This window comes from Lycium ferocissimum, chromosome 8, assembly GCF_029784015.1.
Source record: "Lycium ferocissimum isolate CSIRO_LF1 chromosome 8, AGI_CSIRO_Lferr_CH_V1, whole genome shotgun sequence".
In the NCBI taxonomy this organism is placed as follows: Eukaryota; Viridiplantae; Streptophyta; class Magnoliopsida; order Solanales; family Solanaceae; genus Lycium; species Lycium ferocissimum.
Window position 1 is genome coordinate 18788902 of NC_081349.1, and position 27282 is coordinate 18816183.

Consider the following 27282-nt stretch of genomic DNA (forward strand, 5'->3'; position numbering starts at 1 on the left):
TAAAAAGCACGCAAGCATTGGAGAAGGAAAGCCAACGTAATCTACAAGGGTGAAAATTTTTACTGGAAAAAGTAATTGATCCAGAGATTATCGGCCACAAAGTATTAAAGGATTTAATGGAAGTGCTCAAATCTCAACAATGGGAGCACCTAATGGAAGGTCCTGCAGTGGCTTATGAGAAAGAAGTAGCCGATTTCTTTGTAAATCTTGATAATCGATGACTACTCATTGGTTTGCCAAGTTGGTCAGGTGGAGTTCACCCTCAATGAAGAACAGTTGGGGACAATTCTTGGTGTTCCAATTGCTGGAGTAAGTCAACTGGAGGAAGGAGACAAGGCTACTACAGACTTCAAGCTTCACATAGTTAAAAAGGGCGAGCATGTGACCACTGAGACCATCTGTAAGAAACAAATGAAGTCTCAGTATCAATTGCTTTTTGAGTTTGTGAACAAGGTCATGTTTTCTTGCACTGAGAAAAGATGTATTGCTTCCCGAACGGACTCAGGTCTTTATGAAAATTCTGGATGGTGGCCATTCGATTAGCTTTCCTAGCATTATGTTACAATACATGATCAAGGTAGTGGATGTCAAGGATGGTAAGCACGGTATGCCCTATGGTTCTCTTCTTACCAAAGTGTTTGAGCATTTCAATGTGCCTCTTGGTAAAGCTTCCAAAGGGACCAAGAAGCAGATGTTCTCTATGTCCACTCTGGAAGAGTGTGAATGTGTTCCAAAGAAAGGAGGAGCAGGGACCACATCCACCATATCCGGTCTGATTGAAGCAAATGAGAAAATCTTGGCTGATGTTGAGAGGTTGCAGGTTGAGAACACCCTATTGAAGGCAGAAATCACTAGACTAAAACTGGAGGTACCTGGTCCTAGTGGTGATACAACGACAGAAGTTGCGGAGTTGTGAGAGGTTAATTCTAGTCTTACGAAGAAAGTTGCTGAGCTTCAGGAGCAAATCCTGGCTAATCACAAAGCTACGGATGCTAGACTAGACATGATGTTCAAAGCTTCCAACCCTGCCAGTTCTTCCAACCCTGATCCTCTATTCCGTCACATTTTTTGAACTTTCACATTTTCTAAACTTTCTCTTTGATATTGGCATTTTGACATTTAAGTTAGTATGTTTGTATTGCGTTGATTACAATGTTTTTATACTAAATTTTTCTTATGCTTGGCACATTCTCTGATTTTTGCATATGTTTCTTTTGGTGCTTTGCTGTTTCTGTTGGTCCTCATACTGCATTGCCCAAGCGGCACGTCAATGTTTCTGAACTTCTTATTGCTTGTGCTAATCTTTATCTCTTTTCAATAATACCAAAAGGGGGAAGATGTGTGTTAGTGTTAGTAGTCGCAAAAGGGACCTGATTCTCTGAATGGAAATACAAATATGTTGTTGGGGCCAAATCTGCAGGGGGAACCTGGTTCTCCAAGGGAACATCACTTACGAGTCTGTCATCATCAAAAAGGGGGAAATTGATGAGTTATGAGTTTTGATGATCGACATACGCATCAGGGACCAGGTCCTTGATCAGGTCCCCTGGGCACTGTACTAATGTGACAGCTGTAAAATTGTGACATTGTTCGACTTGCAGAGCCATAGTAGGACAGACGGATCATTGCAATGTCTCTATCTATGTCACCTGTGTCTCACATGCTCCTTAATTGGCCCCCTATATAAACAACATGTTGGCATTTGTTTGACCTAGCAACTCAAAACATATTATTCTCATTGTTGAAAAGAGTAGCCGCCACTGTTTTCTCAGAGCTTTCAAGATCAAGACTAAAAAACTCCAAGGACCATATCCCAATATTGAATATATCTTAAGTCCTAGGTTATTTTAGTCTTTATCTTTTGGTCTAAACATTGTAAATCTACACTTTTTTAAGAAGGGCTTTTGTAGGTGTTTGGTTTATTAAGCTTTTTGTGTAGACGCCTAACTATAGTTAGTTATGGTGAGTTGAAGTTCAGCTAGAGGTAGTTGAATTAGTTTGGTTCTTGGTTAAAGTCAGTCAAGTAAGTGCTTGTAATAAAGGTATTGTAAGGGAAGGGATTAGTGGGCTAATTCCTTGGTTGCAAAAGGCTCGCAATCTGAAAGATGTTACTCAGTTAGTAAAGTTGGAAATCCTACCAAAGGTAGATTGTGATTTTTAATCCCTTGAGCAAGGAGTTTTCCACGTAAACATCATGTCTTGTTTACTTTCTGTTTTTACTTAAGGGAACAAATAAGGTACCTGATCCCTTATCTGTTTTAGTGGACGCTTAGTTTCTATCACTATTTCAGGTAAAGTGCTTCCCTCTCTTAGCACTCACATGCACTCAGATACATGTGCCAGCTGCCACTGCACTAGTTCATGTGCTGTATATGGTATTTCATTTCACACATTTGTTTTTGTGCAGGGATAAAAACAAGGCGTTTGCTCCAAATTATTCAGCATATTATCCTTTTAGGGTTGATGTATTTTTAAGTCAGAGAAAAATATTTCATATTGCGCGACATGTGGAACTTCCTTTTATTAAACATTCTCGAACACTTCCTCCCATTCTTGTTGTGAAAGTCTATGTATGATTGATTTTTGAAATTATAGTAATGAGTATTTACGTCATATTTTTCTTAATTGAACTTTCATAAAAGCTTTCAAGGTTCTGAAAGTGGTTTTGAATGTTATCTGCTTTGTTCATTTTAAGTTTGTTTGTGCAACTTTTCAATTCAAGATAGGTAATGTCTCCATGCTATAGAGTATAGATGCAACATATGTTCTCTTCAAAGTTTAAAGTACTCTGCTGCATAAATTAGTAGGATTTTCGGGCCCCCTCACGGAGCAGTTGAGTAAATGAATATCGTATAACCACTAATTCTACTTTGTTCATGGTGTGTCCTAAACTCCTAATCATACAGAGTTTCATTATTTAAGTAGTCATTTAATTCATGTAGTTTCTATTTAGCCATTTCATAGCACACTTAACCTTGCCTTTTGCTTTTAGTTTTTCTATGTACCAAAGTGCTCCCATTCATGCAATTTCTATTTAGCCAACTTTGTTAGCGTTCTATAGTGGCAGCATAGCTACTTACATCTTAATTATTCCCTCATGTTGGGGAGGTACTGTTTTCTTCTGCAGATCCCGTTATAGCCTATAGCAATTTTTCAAGGTAAAACTGAGGGTGAAGGGATGAGTTTTGTCTTGTATTTTAAGCTTTTAAAAAGTTACGTTAAGGAACTTCCTCCTCTTTTTTGAATAGAGTATAAGGGTATGTTATTTTCTTTTTCCGTATATGACTGGTTGGTTTCTCGCTTCTTTTCCAATTCTATCTACTTTTTTTAACATCCTTTGCAGCGTTGAGTCATTTCACTAGGTCTTTTATAGCTTTGGTATGATTTCTTCCATGTTTTAGGATAGACCATCATATTTACTCTAGTCAGATTTTCTTTTGTGAATAGTTGAGTTCCTATTTGAAATAATTATCACTTTCCTCCTGTCTTATCTTGGACAAGAGAGGCGATCACGATGAAGTGAAAAAAGTAAGGGCTTTTCCTGTGGAACATACCGCTCCCTTTAGGGAACGATTGAAGATATTAGGTCGTGTAGCAAATATGGAGGAACTCCCATTAAGTGCAGCAGAGAGGAAGCTTATGCATGCCTACAATCAGGGGCGGATCTACTTAGAGCCCAGGGTGTTCATCTGAACCCCCTTCGTCGGAAAATTATACTGTTCATATAACGTCAAAATTTTATTTTATGTGTATATATGTAATAATGAACCCCCTTATTACAAACCAAATACTTGGTTGAGCGGCGTAGGGGGTTCAGTTTCGCGCATGGGACGCGGGTTCGAACCCCGCTTGCAACATATTCTCAATATTTATAGCTTCAGGCGTTTTCAATATATTTTTAAAATAAACAAAACGACGACGTTTATTAAATGGGCAGATCTAATTGGGATTTGAATAAAATTCCTAATCTAAAATTCAAATAATAAAAAAACCTTATTGCATAGTTCCTGCTCTTTCACTCTTCCACAATCCACACGACCTCACTATTCTGCCTCTTACATTTTTTTTTTTTTGCTCTATTGATACTTGATTGTCGCCGGTTGCGCTCGTGCCGCTCTCCGCCTCCAGTCTCCATTCATGGCTTCCTCGGTAAGTTCTTAGTTCCCTTCTTTTTCTATTTATCCTCAGGAGAATAGGCATTCAAACACAAATTCATTTTTGCAGACTGATATACAAATGGTCTACAAAGATAATTTCTTCTATAAATTTAGCATGTTCCTAAATCCTAATAGGATAAGCAATTAATATATCAGTATAGCAGAGAGATTTTTTTTCCAGAATTCTATATATTTGCTATGAAGATTAGATAGATTGCTTCAATTTGCTGGTAACTAGTCTATAGAACTCTTTAATTCTTTTATGTTCTAACAAAATTCCTACTTTTAGGATTCAATCTCAACATTCACTGAAGAGGTATTTTACCAAAGTACCAAAATCAAGTTTAGCGTCTCCTAGTCAACCTAACCAAGAAGCAAATGCCAACCATTCAGAAGTAGCGTTACATTCTTCTCAAGAATTTGATTTGAGTACTTTAAACTATGATCCGGGTGAAAGAACCCCAATTTTGGACTATCATCCAAATCATCGTGATATTATTAGAAGATCATACCTTCAGAACGGCCCTTGTCAACCTCGGTTGCTTCAGCGTGAGTATCCTCAAACGAATATTTCTGGATCAATGCGTCGTTTTGATTCCGAATGGTTTGATAATGTATATCATGATTGGTTGGAGTATAGTGTTAGTAAAGACGCAGTCTATTGTTTGTATTGTTATCTATTTAAAGGCCATAGCATTCATCAAGGTGGAGGTGAAGTATTTTCAACTACTGGGTTTAAGAGTTGGCACAAAAAGAGTAGTCTTGGGGACATATTGGTCTACGAACAACATACATAATCAATCAAAAAAGAAATGTCAAGATTTATTGCGACAACAACGATCGTTGAATTTGCACTTGGAGACAATTTAATCAATTTAAACATGCATATTGGGTTCGCTTAAGTGCTTCGATGATGTAGTAAGGCTTCTTGTAACTCAAGGATTTGCATTTCGAGGTCACGATGAATCTAAATCATCACTTAGTAGGGGTAATTTTCTTCATAGTCTCTCATGGTATGGGAAAAAGTGTGATAATATTCGTGATTATGTACTGGAACATGGTCCTCAAAATGATCAAATGACTTCTCCAGGGATTCAGAAAGATATTGTGACATCATGTAAAATAGAAACAATTAAAGCTATTCTTGATGAATTAAATGGTGACTACTTTGCTTTACTAGTTGATGAGTCTTTTGATGTGTCACGCAAGGAGCAAATGGCTATTGTCTTACGATATATTGATAGAAAAGGATTTGTGATGGAGCGACTTATTGACATTGTTCATGTAGTGCTTTATCTTTAAAGAGGGCGATCGTTAATTTACTTGCTCAACATTCCTTGAGTCTATCACATGTACGTGGACAATGTTATGATGGGGCAAGCAATATGCAAGGTGAGATCAATGGCCTTAAAATGTTGATTAGGCAAGAAAGTAGATCGGCTCATTCCATTCATTGTTTTGCTCACCAACTTCAACTAACTCTTGTTGCGGTCTCTAAAAAATGTATTGAAGTGGGAAAACTTGTGGTATTGGTTTCAAATATTTTGAATGTATTGGGATCTTCTTTTAAGCGTATGGATGAATTTCGAGATTCTCAAAAATAAAGAATTCAAGAGGCATTAGATATGGGTGAGCTTACAACCGATAGGGGCTTGAATCAAGAACTTGGTCTTTCAAGAGCTTGTGATACTCGTTGGGGATCTCATTATAAATATTTTAACAATTTTATTCTTATGTATGGCTCTATTGTTAATGTTCTTGAATCACTTGTTTTCTACGATGCACGATTAATGGATGAAAGAGCCAAGGCAATGGGATATCTCGACGCTTGTCGAACATATGAGGTTGCGTTCATGTTGCATTTGATGAGTGAGGTTTTATCAATCACAAATGAGCTTAACAAATGCTTACAAAAAAAGGAGCAAGATTTGGCAAATGCCATGCTACTTCTTGAAGTAGCAAAAAAAAGGTTGCAAGCTTATAGGGATGAGGAATGGGATTCTCTCATTGATAAGGTATCTTTATTTTGTATCAAGCATGACATTTTGGTACCTAACTTTAAGGATCCATATGTTAGCTCTTTAAGATCACGGCGAAGACTTGGTGACAATACAGTCTTACATCATTATCGTGTTGAAGTGTTTTGCAATATTATTGATTGGCAACTTCAAGAGCTTAAAGATCGTTTTGGCGAAGCGACGACTAATTTGCTTCGTGGAATCTTTGTTTGAATCCAATTGACTCTTTTTCAAGTTTCGACATCAGAAAGATAATGAAAATGGCTGCGTTATATCCTGATGACTTTGATGAGTTCAATATGAGTGCTCTTGAGAATCAACTTGCAAGTTACATTATTGATGTTCGTGATGTTGATGAAAGGTTCTTCGATCTAAAACGGCTTTGTGATCTTTCGAAAAGATTAGTTCAGACAAAGAAGCATTCAAATTATCCTCTTGCATAGTCTAACTTAGTTTCCAGTCCAAAAGTTTACTAGCTCCATGGTTCTTGCATAGTCTAACTTAGTTTCCACTCCAAAAGCTTAATAGCTTTTTTGCTTCAAAAGCTCCCAAGCTTTTGCTTTTGTAATATGGCACCTTCCAGTTGCCTTTGATAATGGAAACTTCTTACTTTATAAAAAAAAAGTAATTTGTTATTTTATTTTTAACTCAATGTTTTTGTTATGGATAAGTTATTTAATTTTGACCCAGCTAATTAAATCTTTACAACAGGACATCACTGATATATATTTTTCTATTATCAAAGATCGGTATGATGGAATCATTCTATTTGTATACCTTATTGACTTCCTCTTGTCTATTCAAGATTCATGGAGATATCCTTAAGATTTATTATTGATGCAACATGGAGATATCCTTAAGATTTATTATTAATGAAACATGGAGCTATTCAAAGGAGAACAAAGTTGTCTTTTATTATTGCTCGATTCGGGCTTAAGTTTACTATTTATTTCTCGTTGAGTTCTCGTGGACCAATGTTAGTGAACCGCCGTGATGAATACTTATTAGCTCTCCTCCCGTCGATTAGATAGAAGAAACTGAATATTACAACAAAGACTGCACAAAGAATCCATAACAAAATTTCTTTGTGAATACCGAAGGAGATGTACATTAGTGTAACGAGTGAAGCTTTTGAGGACCTCCTCACAAGCATGCTGATGGATGAATATTATTAGTAACCTGATTGTGTAAATATTTGTTTTACTCGCCAAAGGCATAGAATTTAAACTCACACAAAAAGGAAATCTTTCGAAAGCAATACTGATGATAATTCTTTGTACAAAGTGAAGAGAATGTGAAGGATGAACCAAAAGTCGTTGAACCAAAAAATCATGCAAAATATGCTCGATGCCAAATCTATCGATGCCAAATCTGCGAACTCCGAAGTGAGTTATATAACTTTGACATATTTCCAATTTTTGACGTTTATAGCTTATGACTCTGCTAACATCAAATTTGTATTTTCTTGGCACTATAATAGGAGGCATCAAAAGCTAAACAATAGTCGATACACGCAAGAAATTACAACAGGCTTTTTTTACTCAGCTTTACAAGACACAACTACTTGCGTTATTTTTGCAATGGCCTCGTCAGAAGAAGATGCAATTCATGAATGATCATCTGCTCTTTTTACTAGTTTGAGATTTATTCATTCTTGTGTTCTAGTTTTTGATTTACTTGATATTGTTAATCGTGGAAAGTTATCATCTAAACAACAGCACATTTTGTATTACTTAATCCTTTTTCTAATGGCTTTTTGAGGCTTTGTTAGATCCTTGCTTTTTTCAAGAACCAATATAGTAATGAAATTGAGATTATGAATTCTTACTTTTATCATATATTTTGATACATATTCTGTAATTGACAGTTTCTTTTGAGCAAAAACACATACTACATACACACAAACTCATTTAGTTGCCTTAAACCAAGAAAATTAACGGACCTGCTCGACTGATGGATGAATATTATTAGCAGGTATCCGAAGATCACTGACCAATATGCATTTGGATGTGATTTCTTGTTTTATCATTTACCTGTAGATATAGTGCAATATAGTTTCCACCATACTTTGTTTTTTTGGATTGAATAATGTAGGATTTTCATATGCTAGATCCCAAGAAGAGCTTGTTTCATGTATTGGTAACATTAATATCTTCATGTTCGTTTGCACGACAAAAATATGGGGCTACAGAAGAATTATAATGATCTCAAAAGAGAATTACCAAGCAGTGAACATCATAATTCTTCCGAGGAAAAGGATAATGTAAGGAGCTTGTTTGATCCGACCGACCCGCTCATATTTGACCGACCCGCTCATATTTGATCCAACCCGTTCATTTGCGAGCACTATTAGCATGCTTGCTTTTTTTCTTTGAACCCCCTTGATGGAAATCCTGCCTCCGCCACTGATTATACACATATACATAATGAAAATGTAAAAAAAAAAAGGTTAATACCACCATTATATATAAATAAATCTTAATCGTAGAAGAATATAAATTAAAAGGGATGGGAAATTGTACATTAATAATAGGGGTCATTTGCACTTTTTCCCTATTTTGTACTGGTCTTTAATTATTGGCCTTCAAATGAGCTAGTATTTAATTTTTTCCAGTCAACATCGAACTTATGTGTATAGGGGCATAAGTTACGCAATCTGATATACATAATTTATGCCCCCATCCTTAGAGAATTTATGCTCCTAAAGGCATAAGTTCGATTTTGAAGGACAAAAATTAAGGACCAACCGATTTGAAGGTCAAAAATTAAAGATCAGTCCATTTGAAGGACAAACCGTGCAATAGTAGACAGCATAGATAGCTAGCTCTAATGGTGTTTAAACGCCATTAGTTTTTGGGTAAAAAACATAGGGAAAACTACATAAATGACAAAGTTCTGGGCTTAACTCAAGCCACATAGCATATGTTTCACCAATTACATTGGGTAGCAACAATCGGCAATAAAGCGCGTGTATACAAATTTTGTTTTTTCGTTGTATACATGAATACAGCGCAACAATCAGCAATAAAGCGTGTGTATACAAATTTTGTTTTTTCGCTGTATACATGAATACAACGCTGTATTCATGTATACAGAGAGTTAAAATTTGCCAAAAATTAACAAACACCATATTTTTCGGTATGTATACAACAAATACAGGCGTATACAATATAGATACACCAAAAATATTAACAAAAACAGGAGAAAAACACTGTATACAACATATGTACACCAAAAAAAAAAAAAAAACAAAGACACTCAAAATATTGAATACAAAAAATAAAATTGATTGTATTCGTTTGTATACAGGCGTTAATTCACTCTATTCATTTGTATACAAAAATATATTTTTCAAAAAACGTGAAAAATATTGTACACCATGTATGTATACACAGATTTGAAAAAAAAAAAAAACTTCCGAAAAATATGTACATTGTATGTATACACAGATCTGGAAAAATACTTCCGATCCAAAATCCCGATCAGATCTGTGTACACCTTCTTCTCGTTCACCTTCTTTGCTCCGTCATCATCATCGTCACCTTCAGATCTGAAAAAATCTTCACTGAAAGGAAAGTAAGCTCCGGTTGGTGTTGTTGCTGTGGTTCGCCGGAGAAGTAAGCTCCGGCGACTTCTCCGGCGATGGCTGCTATTGTTGCTGTTGGCAGTGAAGAGGAGAAGAATGGTTGTGGTTGGTGTTGTTGCTGTGGTGAGAAGAATGGCTGTGGTTTAGTAGCTGTGGTTCGCCGGAGAAGTAAGCTCCGGCGATGGCTACAGCCATGGCGGCGAAACAGTGGGGGAGAGGGGAGAGAGAGATGAGAGGGTTGGGTTGGAAGTAAATAGTGTGATGGGTATTCTATTTTGTGTATATATATATATATATAGTTACTAAATGTCATTAATATACAAATGTTTTCTATGAGAAGTAATTAAGTTAAATTATAGCTACTAAATGTCAATACCCACTATATATTTATTATGTCATGTAGTTATCCCAAAAACATATGTAGCCAAGCCCATTAATCTTTAAACTTTAATCTAGGCCTAAAAGATGGTTTACATTAATTAGCCGTAAAATACATTTAACCGTATCAATCCTAGCAGAAATCTAGGCGCAAAAGTCTCCATTCAAAAAGATCCTGTCGTTCTCTTTTCTAATTTAAAAGATCTAAATAAAAAAATGCGTACTATCTTTCATTCTCTCTCTTCCCTTTTTGGTTACCAAATTTCAAAAGTATGTACTTCCTCTGTCCCAAAAAGATGTCATATTTTTCTTTTAGTCTATCCCAAAAAGATTGTCCTCTTTCTATATTTAGAAACAATTTAACTTTATGAGATGATTTACAGTCACACAAATATCTAAGACTTGTTTTGGACCACACATTTCAAAAGTCTTCCTTTATTTCTTAAATTTTGTGCCAAGTCAAAAGAGGACCATCTTTTTGGGACGGAGGGAGTATAAACTATAAAGAAGGTGTTTGCATGTATATATTTTTTCGTTTGTGCTACAGGTGTTTTGTTTTGCATGTATATTTTTTGTGTATAAATATTACAAGTTTATATATAGCCAAGTTGCACATTTACTATTCATTTAAATGTATAAATCAGTATAATTAATAAATAATGTATACACACTGATTATATGCATATGTATAATGATTATATATTGATTACATAATGTATAATTAGTATATAATGTATATACACTCTGCTTATATACATATTGCATAACGATTATATATTGATTTACACAGTATATAATTATAACCTCATTTCTCCATCTTTCATCTTCTCTTAATATTGCACTAATTACACAAATATACAATGATTATACACTAATTAGATATAGAAGAAACTGAGTGGGCTTGTGTTTATTCTCCAAAAACAATCACCTCATGGCATAGTAGAAAGGAGAAACAGAAGCCAATCAACCGATACAACAATCCCGTTGATTTGTACATGGAAGTGATTTGCAAATGTACTGGCAAGAAATGGCGTCGAAATTCGCACTAAAATTTATCGATAATAATAGGATTATTCTCCACGGAATGAGATGAAAATTTCAGCTTCACAAAGAAGCATGTGTTATCAAAAACATTTCTCAAAATCATCTGAAACTTGTAGCTTGAATATGAAAATATCCTGGAATGAGTTAAAGGATAATGGGAATCATTTCTAATAAGAGGATATCCTGACTATATTGTTGCTAGTAAGTTGTGGATGTTGAAAGCCAAATAAAGGAGTGAAGCAGGGAGACTTTTGGCATGTTAGAAGAAGAAAGAGTGATGTACTTTAGTAAATTAAAGGTGTTCGATAGTAAAAACTAAACACGCCTTAAAGAGGAGAGAGAATGGAAATTGTTTCTTTAAAATGGGTAACTAAATAGAAAATCCCTAAAATTTTAACCTAATTCACATGACCAACGCATGTATAATTATCCGGCTAAAAACAGTAAACTATGAATTCTAATTGTTTAAAATGAGTTGTAAAAATAAAGTACGTTTATTTTAAGTTTATAACTTATATGGGATGCTAATCTATTTAATTATTTAAGCACGTCAAAGTTATGCATCTAAACGGAACTGCATATGTCCGCTTGCCTAATTAAGCCACAAAAAGAACAGGAAGGGGAAGTAAGATTCTTGCATTTTCTTTAAAAAAAGAAAATAATTTTTTTAAACAAAAATTATGGACGGGGACTATTCATTTGTCCAAGCTCTGACTTAGGTAAAAGACACATATCTCATCTTAGAATTGATATAATTCAGATTTAATAACCATGATTAGAAGAATAACAAATATTTTCATATTTTGCTTCCAAAAGATTTGGCAATTTCAAAATTCTGGCTACACTAAACTAAACAAAATAATAAATAAAAATTCTATTTCCGATTTTTCAAATTCAAAGTTCTAACCTCCAATAATATATCTCCTATATTGCTTATATATTTCATTGTTAGAAATTTTTTGAGTATCAACAATGAATAACTGTTCTGATTTCAAAGAAAATCACCATTTATTATATTATGCGACTCGAAGTTGAAATACATAGTTTTTGTTTTGGCTAGTTAATTTTTAATTACTTGGTTCTCTGCTGTGTTCCTCATTTTTATTTAATCTGTGCTGTCCTTATTATATTTTCCTCTTCCTCCCCTACATTCCTTTACTGTAGGTCGTAAATGAGAATAATGGTGAATAAGATAATTATGGTTTTCTTACTGTTCTAAAGGATTATTTCGTATTTTTAATGTTCTTGAATTTTAAATTAATATCAAACCAGCACGATAGTTCAGTATTGATACAAAATTTTCCTAAAAGATGAAACATATAGGTAAGAGAAAGGATAGAGTTTGGAGGTTAGAACTTTGGAAAGAGAGAGAAGTACGTTAATAAGATATTGTTTAATTTATGTAGCAAGATTAATGGTGAGTCCAGAAATTTGAAAACTATTAGTTATTCTAATCATGGAAGTGTTATAAAATGAAGCTAAAAGAGTCACAATATTAATGGATGAAAACCATAGAAATAGAATGACAAAAGAGGAGAGATTTTTACTATTCTTCCAAAATGTGTTACAAGTGTCTCTCATATGAAAATTTATGCCTCTATTTATAGTAATACATATGTATTTAATATATGAAATGGTGGAAGATAATGGGAGAGCCATTAACATAGTGGAAGAAAAAGGAAGAACCATTAACATGGTGGAAGGAGCATTATATTTGAGAAATGGACATTCATAATTTCATAACACTCCCCCTTGGATGTCCATAGATGATGTGCATCGTTAAAAACCTTATTGGGAAAAATCCTGTGGGAAAAAGCCTCAATGAAGGAAATAGAGTACACATATCTAGTAATACGCTTTGAGAGTTGCCTCATTAAAAACCTTACCAAGAAAACCCAATGGGACAAAACTTGATTAGGGAAAAAGAGTACAACGCGTATTTTCACTCCCCCTGACGAAGACCAAGATTCAGATGTCGGAGTCTTCGCATTCCAATCTTAAATATCATCTTCTCAAGAGTTGAAGTTGGCAAAGATTTGGTGAACAAATCTGCGGGATTGTCACTTGAACGAATACATGTTGTACATCAATATCACCATTCTTCTGGAGATCATGTGTGAAAAATAACTTTGGTGAAATGTGCTTCGTTCTATCTCCTTTTATAAATCCTCCCTTTAATTGAGCTATGCATGCGCATTATCTTCATATAATACGTGGGTATTTTTGTATCACATTTCAAGCCACATCTTTCTCGATGGAATGTATCACCGATCTCAACCACACACATTCTCTACTTGCTTCATGAATAGCTATTATCTCGATGATTCGAAGAAGTAGCAACAATGGACCGCTTTGTGGATCGCCATGATATAGCAAGATACCTCCGCGTATGTAAACGATGCTTTGTTTGAGATCGAGCTTTATGTGGATCGATAAATAACCACGCATCCGCATAACCAACAAGATCCGTACTACCTTTGTTAGTATAAAACGGACCCATATCGCTAGTTCCCTTCAAATATCGCAATATATGCTTAACTCCGTTCCAATGTCTTCGTGTGGGAGAAGAGCTATATCTTGCTAGCAAATTAACAGAGAACGCTATGTCAGGTCTTGTAGCGTTAGCAAGATACATAAGTGCACCAATTGCACTAAGATATGGTACTTCAGGACCAAGAAGCTCTTCATTCTCTTCTTGAGGTCGGAACGGATCTTTACTCACTTCAAGTGAGCGAACAACCATTGGAGTACTTAAAGGATGCGCATTGTCCATGTAAAATCGTTTTAAAACTTTCTCTATATAGGCAGATTGATGGATAAAGATCCCTTTTGTGAAATGTTCAATTTGCAGACCAAGACAGAGTTTTGTCTTTCCGAGATCTTTCATCTCAAATTCTTCCTTCAAATATTCAATCGCCTTTTGGAGCTCTTCTGGAGTTCCAATGAGATTTATGTCATCAACATAAACAGCAAGTATAATGAACCCTGATTTTGTTTTCTTAATAAAAACACATGGACAAATGGCATCATTTGTATATCCTTCATTTATCAAGTACTCACTTAAGCGATTATACCACATGCGCCCTGATTGTTTTAAACCATATAATGATCTTTGTAATCTGATTGAATACATTTCCCGAGACTTTAAACCAAATGCTTCGGCATTTTATATCCTTCGTGATTTTCATATAAATTTCATTATCAAGTGAGCCATAAAGATAAGTCGCAACCACATCCATCGATGTATTTCAAGGTTTCATATACGCTAAACCGATAAGGTATCGAAATGTTATAGCATCCATAACTGGTGAATACGTTTCTTCATAGTCAACGCCGGTCTTTGAGAGAATCCTTGTGCAACAAGGCGTGCTTTGTATCGTACAATTTCATTTCTCTCATTTCTTTTCCGTATAAAGACCCATTTGTGGCCAACTGGTTTTACACCATTAGGCGTTTGGACTACAGGTCCAAAAACCTCACGTTTAGCAAGTGAATTCAATTCTGATTGAATTGCTTCTTTCCATTTTGGCCAATCATATCTTCGTCGACATTCTTCGACGGATTGAGGTTCCTGATCCTCACTGCCTTTCATAATATTTAGTGCAACATTATATGCAAAAACACTATTCACCACAATTTTCGAATGATTCAAATTGACCTCATCACCAAGAAACTTAATGATAGTTCTTTACTCACTGGAGTCTCGGGTTTCTTTGATTTCTTCGGGAATATCGGGATTAATCGATCTTGAACCTCTTCATGAGATCCTTTCATAGTGTCATTTGATCATTGTTTGTATTTCTTTTTCTAGGATTTTTATCCTTGGAGCCCAATGGCCTACCACGCTTCAGGCGTGGATGAGATTCAGAGGCTATGACACTAGTATATTGTCCCTTTGGAACGTCAATTCGAATAGGCACATTCTCTGCAGGGATATGCGACTTAGTTATTCTTTTCAAATCAGTAAATCCGTCTGGCATTTGATTTGCTATTTTCTGCAAGTGGATGATCTTTTGGATCTCCTGCTCACATATAGGCACGTGGATCAAAATGAGATAGTGATGAAACTTTCCACGCAATTTCTCTTTTGGTTTCTTCTTTTCTCTCTCCCCCTAATTGTGGGAAATTTGTTTCATCAAATCGACAATACGCAAATCGTGCGTGAATAAATCTCCCATTAATGGCTCAAGGTAGCGAATAATAGAGGGTGATTCAAACCCAACATATATTCCTAACCTTCTTTGGTGGCCCATCTTAGTGTGCTATGGTGGTGCTACGGCACATATACAAAAGACAACCAAAGATTCGGAGATGAGCAATATTTGGTTCATGACCAAATACTAATTGTGATGGGGAGTATTTATTATAATGACTCGGTCGAGGCGAATAAGGGATGCTTGCATGTAAGATAGCATGACCCCAAACAAGGTAGGCAACCGTGTTTTCATAAGTAATGGTCTTGCTATCAATTGCAAACGCTTAATAAATGACTCAGCAAGGCCATTTTGGGTATGAACATGAGCTACGGGATGTTCAACTTTTATCCCAACTGATAAACAATAATCATCAAAAGTTTGGGATGTAAATTCTCCAGCATTATCAAGACGTATAGCCTTAATAGGATAATCTGGGAACTGTGCCCTTAAGCGTATTATTTGTGCCAATAACTTCGCAAACGCCAGGTTGCGAGACGATATGAGGCATACATGAGACCACCTCGAAGACGCATCTATTAGAACCATAAAATATCTGAATGACCCACAAGATGGGTGAATAGGTCCACATATATCCCCATGTATACGCTCTAGAAAAGCAGGAGATTCAACGTCAACTTTCATTGGTGATGACTTAGCTATCAATTTACCCTGATAACAAGCAGCACATGAAAATTCACCACTTTCAAGAATCTTCAGGTTCTTAAGTGGATGCCCATTTGAATTTTCAATAATTCGTCTCATCATTATTGATCCAGGGTGACCTATTCGGTCATGCCAAAGCAAAAAATACTTGAATCATTAAACTTCGGTTTACGATCGAGTGTGCTTCAATTGTACTAATTTTTGCATAATACGGACTTTAAGACAAAGTTGACAATTTCTCCAAAACATATTTCGGCCGAGACATTCTTTGTAATGGCAAGATATTCATCATTTATTTCGTTTAATGTCTCAACGTGATATCCATTACGGCGGATATCTTTGAAACTTAACAAGTTTCTTGGGGATTTAGAAGAGAATAATGCATCCTCTATAACAAGTTTCGTCCCCTTAGTCAGAAATATAGTAGCTCTTCCGGAGCCTTCAATCAATTTCGAATTTCCGGAAATTGTATTAATATTTCCCTTTTTCTACGCAAGTGAGAAAAGTATTTCTCATCTTTGAATATGGTATGTGTTGTTCCACTATCAATCACACAAATATCTTCATGATTGGTCATTGATCCAAATAAAATTTGAGGGATTTCCATAGATTCTTCAAAATGAAATAATAGATAAAGTGAATATCGAAGTAGATATTATGATTAGGTAAAGCATTACACACATTTTATTACATATATTAGTATTTAAACAAAGCGTTACACACACTTCATGGAAACATAAGCACATACAAACGACACGTATGAAATATCTAAGTTTTTACGGATCCATCACCGATCAAATGATCTATTTTTCCTTCGGGGAGTTCAAAGAAATCGCCACATCTAGATGCATGGGCTCAACATTATCTTCGAAATAAAATTTGTTTCGGCATCTTTTTCTCCCTTTTGAGAGAAGCTTGATACAAAAGATAATTAGGTGCTTTGGCGTACGACAAGTACGTGACCAGTGCCCCTTTCCTCCACATCGGAAGCATTTATTTTCTGAATTTTTCTTTTGCCCAGTTTCATACTTTTCATCCTTCCTTTTACACTGCTGGTGGTGAAGGGTATTATTTGGTGCAAGACGAGAATCATGATTAAAATTTCTTCCTTGACCACGGCCATGACCACGACTGGGGCCACGACCTCTTCCACGCCTAGAATGGCGAAAATTTGCCTCATTCACTTCAGGGAATGGGGCGATGCACCGATGGGTCGCTTTCATGATTTTTCATTAATAATTCATTATGCTGTTCACCACTAGAAGATGTGCGATTAGATCGAATATTTCTTGAACTTCATTTCTCGGTATTCTTCTTTACAGCGAGCATACTCGAGCGGTGAAAAGTGGAAAATGTTTTCTCTAGCATATCATGATCAGTGATATTTTCACCGCATAATTTCAACTGAGAAATAATTTTAAACATGGCAGAATTATATGCTTTAATAGATTTAAAATCTTGTAGCCTTAAATGGAGCCAATCAAAACGTGCTTGTGGAAGTATGACCATCTTCAGGTGGTCATATCTATCTTTTAAATTATTCCATAGAGTAAGAGGATCTTTAACAGTGAGATATTCCATTTTCAAGTCCTCATCAAGGTGATGGCGAAGGAATATCATTGCCTTGGCACGGTCTTGGTTTGATGCCTCATTTTTATCTTTGATGGTGTCGCGTACCCATCGCATTAAGGTGAATTTAACAAGAATCCAAGACATATAGGTATTGCGGATATATCTAAAGCTACAAATTCACGTTTGGTAAGATTTGCCATTAGTAAAGAAAAATAGAAAATCAATACCTTCGAGGCTTTAAAGTATTTGCTCGGAACGGCGAGTCTCGTCTTGATAACGTGTTATAAAATGAAGCTAAAAAAGAGTCACAATATTAATGGATGAAAACCATAGAAATAGAATGACAAAAGAGGAGAGATTTTTACTATTCTTCCAAAATGTGTTACAAGTGTATCTCATATGAAAATTTATGCCTCTATTTATAGTAATACATATGTATTTAATATATGAAATGGTGGAAGATAATGGGAGAGCCATTAACATAGTGGAAGAAAAAGGAAGAACCATTAACATGGTGGAAGGAGCATTATATTTGAGAAATGGACATTCATAATTTCATAACAGGAAGGAATAAGTTACATAGAACTTCACTAGTTAGGGGGTCAGAGTTGATCTGCGCATGCTTTTACCTTTGCTTTTTTACTTTTTATTTAACAATTATAAGTGGCTCAAAATGACAATAAGCGAATGAAATTCCCACAAAGAAAAAAGTAAGGGGAAAAAACATACAACATGACTCTTGCAAAGATTTCTGGAATTCTACCAATAGGGATAAAAGATAATATCCTCAAAAGCCGATGATAATTAACAAATGTTAATTTTCTTTCTTAATGTTATTTCAAGAAAATTTCATACTGTTGGCTTTTTTGTTCTTTAAAATCTGCCACAAAAAAAAAAAAAAAGGGAAATATTGTTTTAGTCTCTCAGTTATTGCATTATTCTATTTTTTAGTTTTTGTATTATTTGTTTAAGCATATTTAACCTTCAACTAAAAGAGATGTCATGCAGTAGACTCTTATATATTGCCCCTCGAAATTATTCACCAGCTTCACCTGTAATTATTCCTGACAATTTTATCGGTAAAAAATGCATAGTATAACTTTAATATTGTGCCTTAAAATATCACATCCATATTGACAAACCCATGAACTGTACTTTGGTTAATAAATGGCCACCGTGCCTTAAAACATCACATTCATACTGTATGGAGTTTACAAACAACTGTAAATTAAAGACCAACCTATTTGAAGGGCAAATATTAAAGATCAACCCAAATGAAGGGAAAAACGTGCAAATTCTTCAATTTTATAGCCATAAGTAACTCACTTGCTGTTGTCGGGACAAATAGTGGGCCGTTTGAAGAGAACCTTCAAATTCATCATCAACCAAAGTTATGGGAGGAATAATGAATGAGTACTTCCTCCGTCCCATATTAGTTGTCTATATATGTTACTAAAAATATCCGTTCAAAATACTTGTTAATTCACAAAAATAAGAGAGAATTAATTAGATTTTTCCTACTTTGACCTTGACACTAATTGTATTTCAAGTAACCAATATTGATTAGAGTGCAATTTATTGGAAAGAGATAAAGGTAATGTTGTAAAAATATACTTTTATTTATGATTTCTTAAAGAACTAAAGGGGGAAAGTGAACAAGTAATATGAGACGGAGGGAGTATTAAGAAAATTAAATGCGTTTGAACTGTGAATTAATGGTACCAAAGTCATACCGTCTTTCGCAATCCTGTTTGAATTATCATAATGTGATACAAATAATTTAAGAAATTTCTTATGAATTATCATAATGTGATACCGTCTCTTGCTCCCTTGTGCAGTCTGTAGTCTTCAAGGATATATAGGAACAATCCGGAAACAAAAAGAAAAGGGAAATCCTAATCCAACACAAACAACGAAAAAATAAACTCTCTAGGGAAAGGAATAACTAGGAAGCCTACGGTTGTCTCGTATATATAGTAGTCAAGTTTCTTTCAATCTTGTTAATTCCTAGCTTAGCTTATGCAAACAAACAATTAATGGCTCTACAATTTCCCTCTTGTCTTCTTACATCACTAGTAATCATATTACTAACTTTCCCTTCCACCACCCTCTCAACCAGCAGAAAACTACTACTCTTATCATCAGATGCACTTCCAAAACCTAATATGAATACTGTTACTAATTCCCATCTTAATTATGAAGACTCAACAACACAGCTGCTTGACATTGCTCCTAGTCCTAGTTACGAACAATATGGGAGCACTGATCATCATCTTCTTCATCATCATCTTCTTCTTCTTCATCATCATCATCATCATCATCATCTTCTTCATCATCATCATTATCGTCGTCATCATCATCATCATCATCATCATCATCATCATGGTCACAAATTCCACAAGTTTATTCATATCCTGTCAATCGCTATTTCGATCTTTTTAGGTGCAGTCTTCGTTGCGTGTGTAATATGGTTATTGATAAGGGGATGTATGCGTTGACCTAATTTGTGATTCTGCTTGAACATTATACCTGTTCGTTCAAGCAAGCACAATATTGCATGCTTTATATTCGTATAGATTAATTGGTGGTAGCTTCTAGATGGGTTTCTTGGGAAAAATATAATATTGTACGATGTTCTTTCGTAATAATACACATGCACGGCAGTACATTTTTACATCAATTATAGTAGCAGCTTACTTACCGTTCGTGCTTATTTATTTTGCAATTGGTTCTTTAAGTAATCTGAACTATGGTCAATTCGTAACAAATCAAATAAAGAGGAAGTCCTATTTGTACCTCATAAAAAAAGCTACTAGCTTTATTTTGTGTAATGAACCATTTCCTTTCTTTTCAAGTGGAAATTAGAGAAATTATGTTCGAGTAAGCAAATATTTCATAGTTCCGTGCGTCTATATATATCGCGTATACACTTTAATGGCGTGGTGATCTTACCATCAAGGTGAAGTCAGGACCTAAAAGACCGAATGGAATAATATACAGACAAGTGTATGGCTTCCAATAGGTTCTTTAGCTACTAAAAGCTAACCGATTTATCTTTCAAAGGTACACAAATTAAAATAGACTAGTCCTCAAGATTTTTTTTATTGGTTGGAATTGAATTTGAATAAAATATCACTAACAGAAGATGGAATCACAGAAATCTTGATTCGTTTCACTGGAAACTTGATTAAGGAGTTGAACTTTTCATTTTGGATTTTCTAGAGCTTGAAAAATGTTAAGTACAGAAACCCCATGTCAACCATGTCAACCATGAAAAAGAAAAGAAGAGAAGAAATGACGAAGAGAGAAAGAGAAGATGCGATGAAGAAGATGAACACAAAATGAGTCAAACTCAGTTCCTACTTCAAAATGAACTAGAATGTTCTTATCCAGGTGGCGATATCTCAGCCACACATAACACACTTGATGGATCAAATCTCCACCCTTGGATGAACATTACACACCGTAAATATACTCACACACCAAAGACGTGCAATACACAACAGAAAATATACTCACATGACCAAAGACGTGAGGGAATAAAGTTTGTTACACATTGAACAAATTAGACTAGGACAAAATTTGTAATCGCATTTTCCATTTTTTCTTATTTTCTTATTTATCTCTACTGTATAAATATCTGTAAAGGGTTTTGATGAATAATATACAGAAAATTTCCCAAATTGGAGTGTCTTCTTCTTCTTCAATTTATTACATGGTATCAGAGCAGGTGTAAGCTCGATTCCAGATCTGTATCAAATATCAAATTCACCTTCAAATCCTTAGTAAGTCGAAATGCCTGAAATAGAACCAACTGAAGAGTTAAATACTGTTGTAAAGGCAATCACATATGATAATAATCATCCTTATCATTTAAACAGTTCAGATTCACCTGGTATGACTCTAGTCAACACTGTTTTTGATGGAAGAGGATACCTAGGTTGGAGGAGATCCATCCTTCTATCCTTATCAGCCAAGAGAAAACTTGGTTTTATCAATGGAGCATGTAAAGCTCCAGATCTGAAATCTGTAGAGTATGAACAATGGAGCTGTGTCAATGACATGATCATATGTTGGATATCAAATGCACTGTCAAAAGACATTGCTGACGGTGTCATGAGCTCTAAAACTGCAAAAGAGCTTTGGGACAGCCTAGAAAAGAGATTTGGTAAATCAAATGGTGCCAAACTCTATCACTTACACAAGGAACTATCAGGTCTAGTGCAAGGTAACAGTGACACTGCCGGATATTTTTCTAAACTTAAGAGACTATGGGATGAACTGGATGGTTTGAATGTTATTGTTTGTTGTACATGTGTGTGTGTTTGTGATGGAAAGGAGAAGTTAACTAAATCACTAGAGGATCAGAGGCTGATCCAGTTTCTAATGGGTTTAAATGACGTGTATGCTCAGGCAAGGGGAAACATACTTATGATGAATCCCTTGCCTGGAATAGATATTGCGTATTCCTTACTTTTGCAAGATGAGAACCAAAGGGAAGTGTATGCAAATGCACATTTCAATTTTCGTGATTCGCATCTTTCATGGTGGCTGGACAACCTAAACAGCCCAACAACCAACTTTTTGCTGAGTTTGCAGCATTCATGGTTAATGGACAGGCAAGAAATACACAAAAATTCAAAAACCAACTAGTGAAAGCAATAAACACACCTCAGAAATTCAACAGTACCAGTCAAAGGTTTGTTAAACCACAACAGAGGTTCAGAAACAAGAAGAAATATAATCCCAATGTATCTTGCACCTATTGTGGGAAAACAGGACACACACATGATGATTGCTACAAGTTACATGGGTACCACAAGATTTTGAGTTTACTAATTCCAAAAACTATCAAACTTCAATCAAGGAAAATGTGGTTGACATGATACGGCGGGTGAAACCATTGGTGGACAGAATTTTGAGGTGAATGATAACAATTTTGGAGACCAGTTTAGCAAAGAGCAAATTGCAGAGATGATGCAGATGTATAAGCACAGTAAAATGACACAAACAGGAAAATCAGGAATTAATGCAAATGCAGTTGCAGGTACCATTCTTAAGTACTCAGGATCAATGTTCACTAGTATTAAGTCAAACACTTGGATCATTGATTCAGGCGCATCAGAACATATGTGCTTTGACCCCAATTCTTTCTTGTTTCTTATGCCACTCCCTGAACCTTTGAACATTAGTTTACCTAATTCTTTCAAGGTAAGTGTTACTCATATAGGGAGTATTTCCATCCTACCTGGTCATGTCATAACTGATTGCTTTATGTACCAGATTTCAAATACAATCTGCTGTCAGTTCATAAATTTTGTGTTCAGTTCAAATATGATATTCTATTCACCTCCACTGGATGTTTGTTGCAAGGCCTTTCAATGAAGAGTCCTCAAGTTTTTGGTGAAGTTAGAGAGGGACTTTACTTATTAGAGCCTAATAGTACTAGATCTAGGAGTATTTTTTCAAATGATGTATTTTCAATTCCAAAAGGAAGAAATTCCATTTCAGAGTCTGTTTCTACTTCTATTCCAAAGGCATGTTAATGTTGTTCCTAATGTAAAGCTTTGGCATGTAAGGTTGGGTCATCTAACATTTTCAGCAATGAAACATTTGAATTTCCTTCATTGTACTTCCAATTCTGATTTTATTTGTGATGTTTGTCCAAAGGCTAAACAAACTAAACACCCTTTCCCTGTTAGTAGTATTAAATCTAAGCACATATTTGACCTTATTCACATTGACACTTGGGGTCCTTACAAGTCTAATACTTACAATGGTTTTAGATTCTTTCTTACCATAGTAGATGACTACAATAGAGGGACCTGGACATTTTTACTGAGTACCAAAAGTAATGCGTTTCCTGTGCTAAAAAGTTTTCTGTCCATGGTTGAAAGGCAGTTTAATGTGAAAGTTAAAGTGATAAGGTCTGATAATGCTTTCGAATTGGGGAAAGGGACACATGAAGCAGCTTTTCTTGCTTCACAAGGGATCATGCATAAATTGTCTTGTGTAGGTTCCCCTCAACAAAATGGAATTGTTGAAAGGAAACACAGACATCTCTTGGAGATTGCTAGGGGTTTAATGTTCCAATCCAAATTACCCATATCCTATTGGGGAGAATCTATTTTAACTACTACCCACACCATTAATAGGCTGCCATCTAGTGTGCTTAAAGGACAGACCCCTTATGAGGTTCTTTTTTCGAGCACTGCCATGCCCACTTAAGGAATTTTGGGTGCCTATGCTATGCTTCGACTTTGACACAGGGAAGAACTAAATTTGATGAAAGGGCAACTGCATGTATTTTGCTCGGTTATCCCTTATAAAAAAAAGGGTATTAACTATTGGCTCTAGATACAAGGAAGGTGTTTGTATCAAGGGATGTAAAATTTCATGAATCATATTTCCCTTTCAGTTCATCTGATACTTCAACCAACCCAATTTTTCCAAATTCTCCTCTGTTTTTAGACCATCCTTATATCCCCTCATCTCCCATTGTTTCAGACTCGGAAAATCATGTTATGCCACATTCTCCTATGCCCTCAGATTCTCCCCCCACACCTATTTCACAATTATCTCCAGGTTCAAATCCTACACTATCTCATCCCACTCCAACACAAACCAGTTCTGGGTCTATTCCTAATTCCCTACTTCAAGACTCTTCTCATAACAATATCCCAAAGATCTTCTACACCTACTTCTACTTTTCCTTCTAATCCAACTAGACAATCCAGTAGACTATCCCATCAGCCTGCTTACTTAAAAGACTACATCTGCAACAGTGTGGTCTTCACTAATTTAGACAATGCTTGTTTTGTTCAACCACACAAACCTAATAATTATGATTTTTCTTCTTTGACTCCTCACAATCAACAAATTGTTCATTCTCTTTCTACCATTAGTGAACCTAGCTGTTACAATCAAGCTTCTCAACATCTGGGATGGAGAGAAGCCATGGACTCAGAAATCCAGGCTTTAGCACACAATAAGACCTGGAAGGTGGTTGAGTTTCCTAAAGGAAAAAAGGCCTTACCTTTTAAATGGGTTTACAAAGTGAAACACCTTTCAGATGGTAGCATTGAACGGTTAAAAGCCAGGCTGGTGGTAAGGGGGGATATTCAAAGGGAGGGAATCGACTATAGTGAGACCTTTTCACCAGTTGTGAAGATGACAACTATACGTTGTTTACTTACAATTGCAGCTAAAAAGGATTGGTCAGTCTCACAATTGGACGTCAACAACGCATTCTTACATGGTGACCTCCAAGAAGAGGTTTTTATGAAATTTCCAGTAGGATTGACTCCCCCCAGTCCCAAACATGTTTGTCTTTTGAAAAAGTCCCTATATGGGTTAAAACAAGCTTCATGGCAGTGGTATGCTCGGCTTGCAGGGGCTTTAAGCTACAAGGGTTACTCTTCATCATTAAATGACTATTCTTTATTTTTCAAACAAACAGGGCCTCTTATCTCCATTTTAGCAAAGATATGTCGATGATATTTTACTGACAGGGATGACTTGGATAAAATTAAGGATATCACATGCTTTCTCAACACAGAGTTCAAAGTAAAGAATTTGGGGGACATTCACTATTTCCTTGGAATGGAGATCTTACGAGAAAAGAATGGTTTTATTGTGAATCAAAGGAAATTTACCTTAGACCTGCTTCAAGAATTTGATGTGTCCCATTCTTGAAGGCTACTTCTCCCTTGGACCCTTTTTCAAAGCTTCGAGCAGATAATGGCCCTCGCATGGATAATCCTACTATTTATCGACATTTGGTCGGAAAGTTGAATTACCTAACCAATACTCGACTGAATCTCTCCTTTGCTGTTCTTGCCCTCAGTCAATATATGCAACGACCTTGTCTTCCGCATTTCTCTGCTGCTTTACGGATATTACGGTATTTAAGTTCCGATCCGGGTCAGGGGATTCTCCTCTCTTCAAATCCATCATTCTCTTTGCTTGCTTTTTGCGATGCGGACTGGGCGTCTTGCAAAGATTCTCGTAAATCCGTCAGTGGGTTCTTCATCACCCTCGGAGGAGCTCCGATCTCGTGGCAATCAAAGAAACAAATTTCAATTTCCTTGTCTTCTGCAGAGGCAGAATACCGATCCATGAGACGCGTCACTGCTGAACTAACTTGGCTAATCCGTCTTCTTGAAGACCTCTCTGCTCCCATTTCACTCCTAATCCCCCTTCACTCCGATAGCCAGGCCGCCATTCACATAACCCGTAACCCGGTTTTCCACGAACGAACCCAACACGTCGAATTGGACTGCCATTTTGTCCGTCAGCAGTTACTTTCTGGGTTAATCACACTTTCTTTTGTTCCTTCTCAAGATCAGCTAGCAGATCTATTTACCAAGCCACTTTCTGGGGTTTCTCACAGAACCATTTTGAACAAGTTGGGGGTCATACCATTCCCCTCCACCTTGAGGGGGGATGTTAGAGTACAGAAACCCCATGTCAACCATGAAAAAGAAAAGAAGAAAAGAAATGACGAAGAGAGAAAGAGAAGATGCGATGAAGAAGATGAACACAAAATGAGTCAAACTCAGTTCCCACTTCAAAATGAACTAGAATGTTCTTATCCAGGTGGCGATATCTCAGCCACACATAACACACTTGATGGATCAAATCTCCACCCTTGGATGAACAATACACAGCTGTAAATATACTCACATGACCAGCACGTGCAATACACAGCTGTAAATATACTCACATGACCAACACGTGAGGGAATAAAGTTTGTTACACATTGAACAAATTAGACTAGGACAGCTGTAATCAGATTTTCCATTTTTTCTTATTTTCTTATTTATCTCTACTGTATAAATATCTGTACAGGGTTTTGATGACTAATATACAGAAAATTTCCCAAATTGGAGTGTCTTCTTCTTCAATTTATTACAAAAAAACAAGAGCTTCTTTCCTTATTTGTAGAGTTTGTTACATGTGTTGACCTTTGTGAATGGATGAAAATAAAGTCATGATTCATTTAGCTTAGAAAATTTTGTGGTTGAGCACTATGCCTATTCAAGCAAGCATGTTGGTCAAAATTAACAAAACTCCTGCTTAATTTGCTGTTAACTCAGATAGTTGAAGTAGATGAATTGTTGATAGCTTCCAGATGGGTTTGGGAAGAATGTATAGGATGTTCTTTCATTTTGTGCATGCATGTTATCTAATTTACACACACACAATAGTGAATTTTAACGGGATGCATAATTTTAACCAAACAAAATTTTGCTTAAGGTAATTATTTGGCTGCACGTTTTGGTTCGGGTATGAAGTCAAAAGATTTCGGTCCATTTGGTGAATTGAAATTTAAAGAGTTGGGGAATTATCTAAGTAGTTCAGTCGATTGCTATTTGAATTTTACGTGGTTGGTGAGTGTTTGATTTTCCACCCTATAATCCCTTCCCCAATGTAGTAACGATTTATAATCCCTTCTCTTTTTACTATATTATTTCTAGTCGCAACATACTACTTTTTCAAGTCATCTCTCATTACTAAAAAAACAGGGATTTTCGATCAAAAATTTCGACCACACGAGGTCGAAAAAACCTTTATTTCGACCACAAACGTAGGTCGCTAACACGTAGATCGAAAAAAATTTCGACCACGTGTGGTCGAAATCAAATTCTACCGAAATTAAGAAAAGA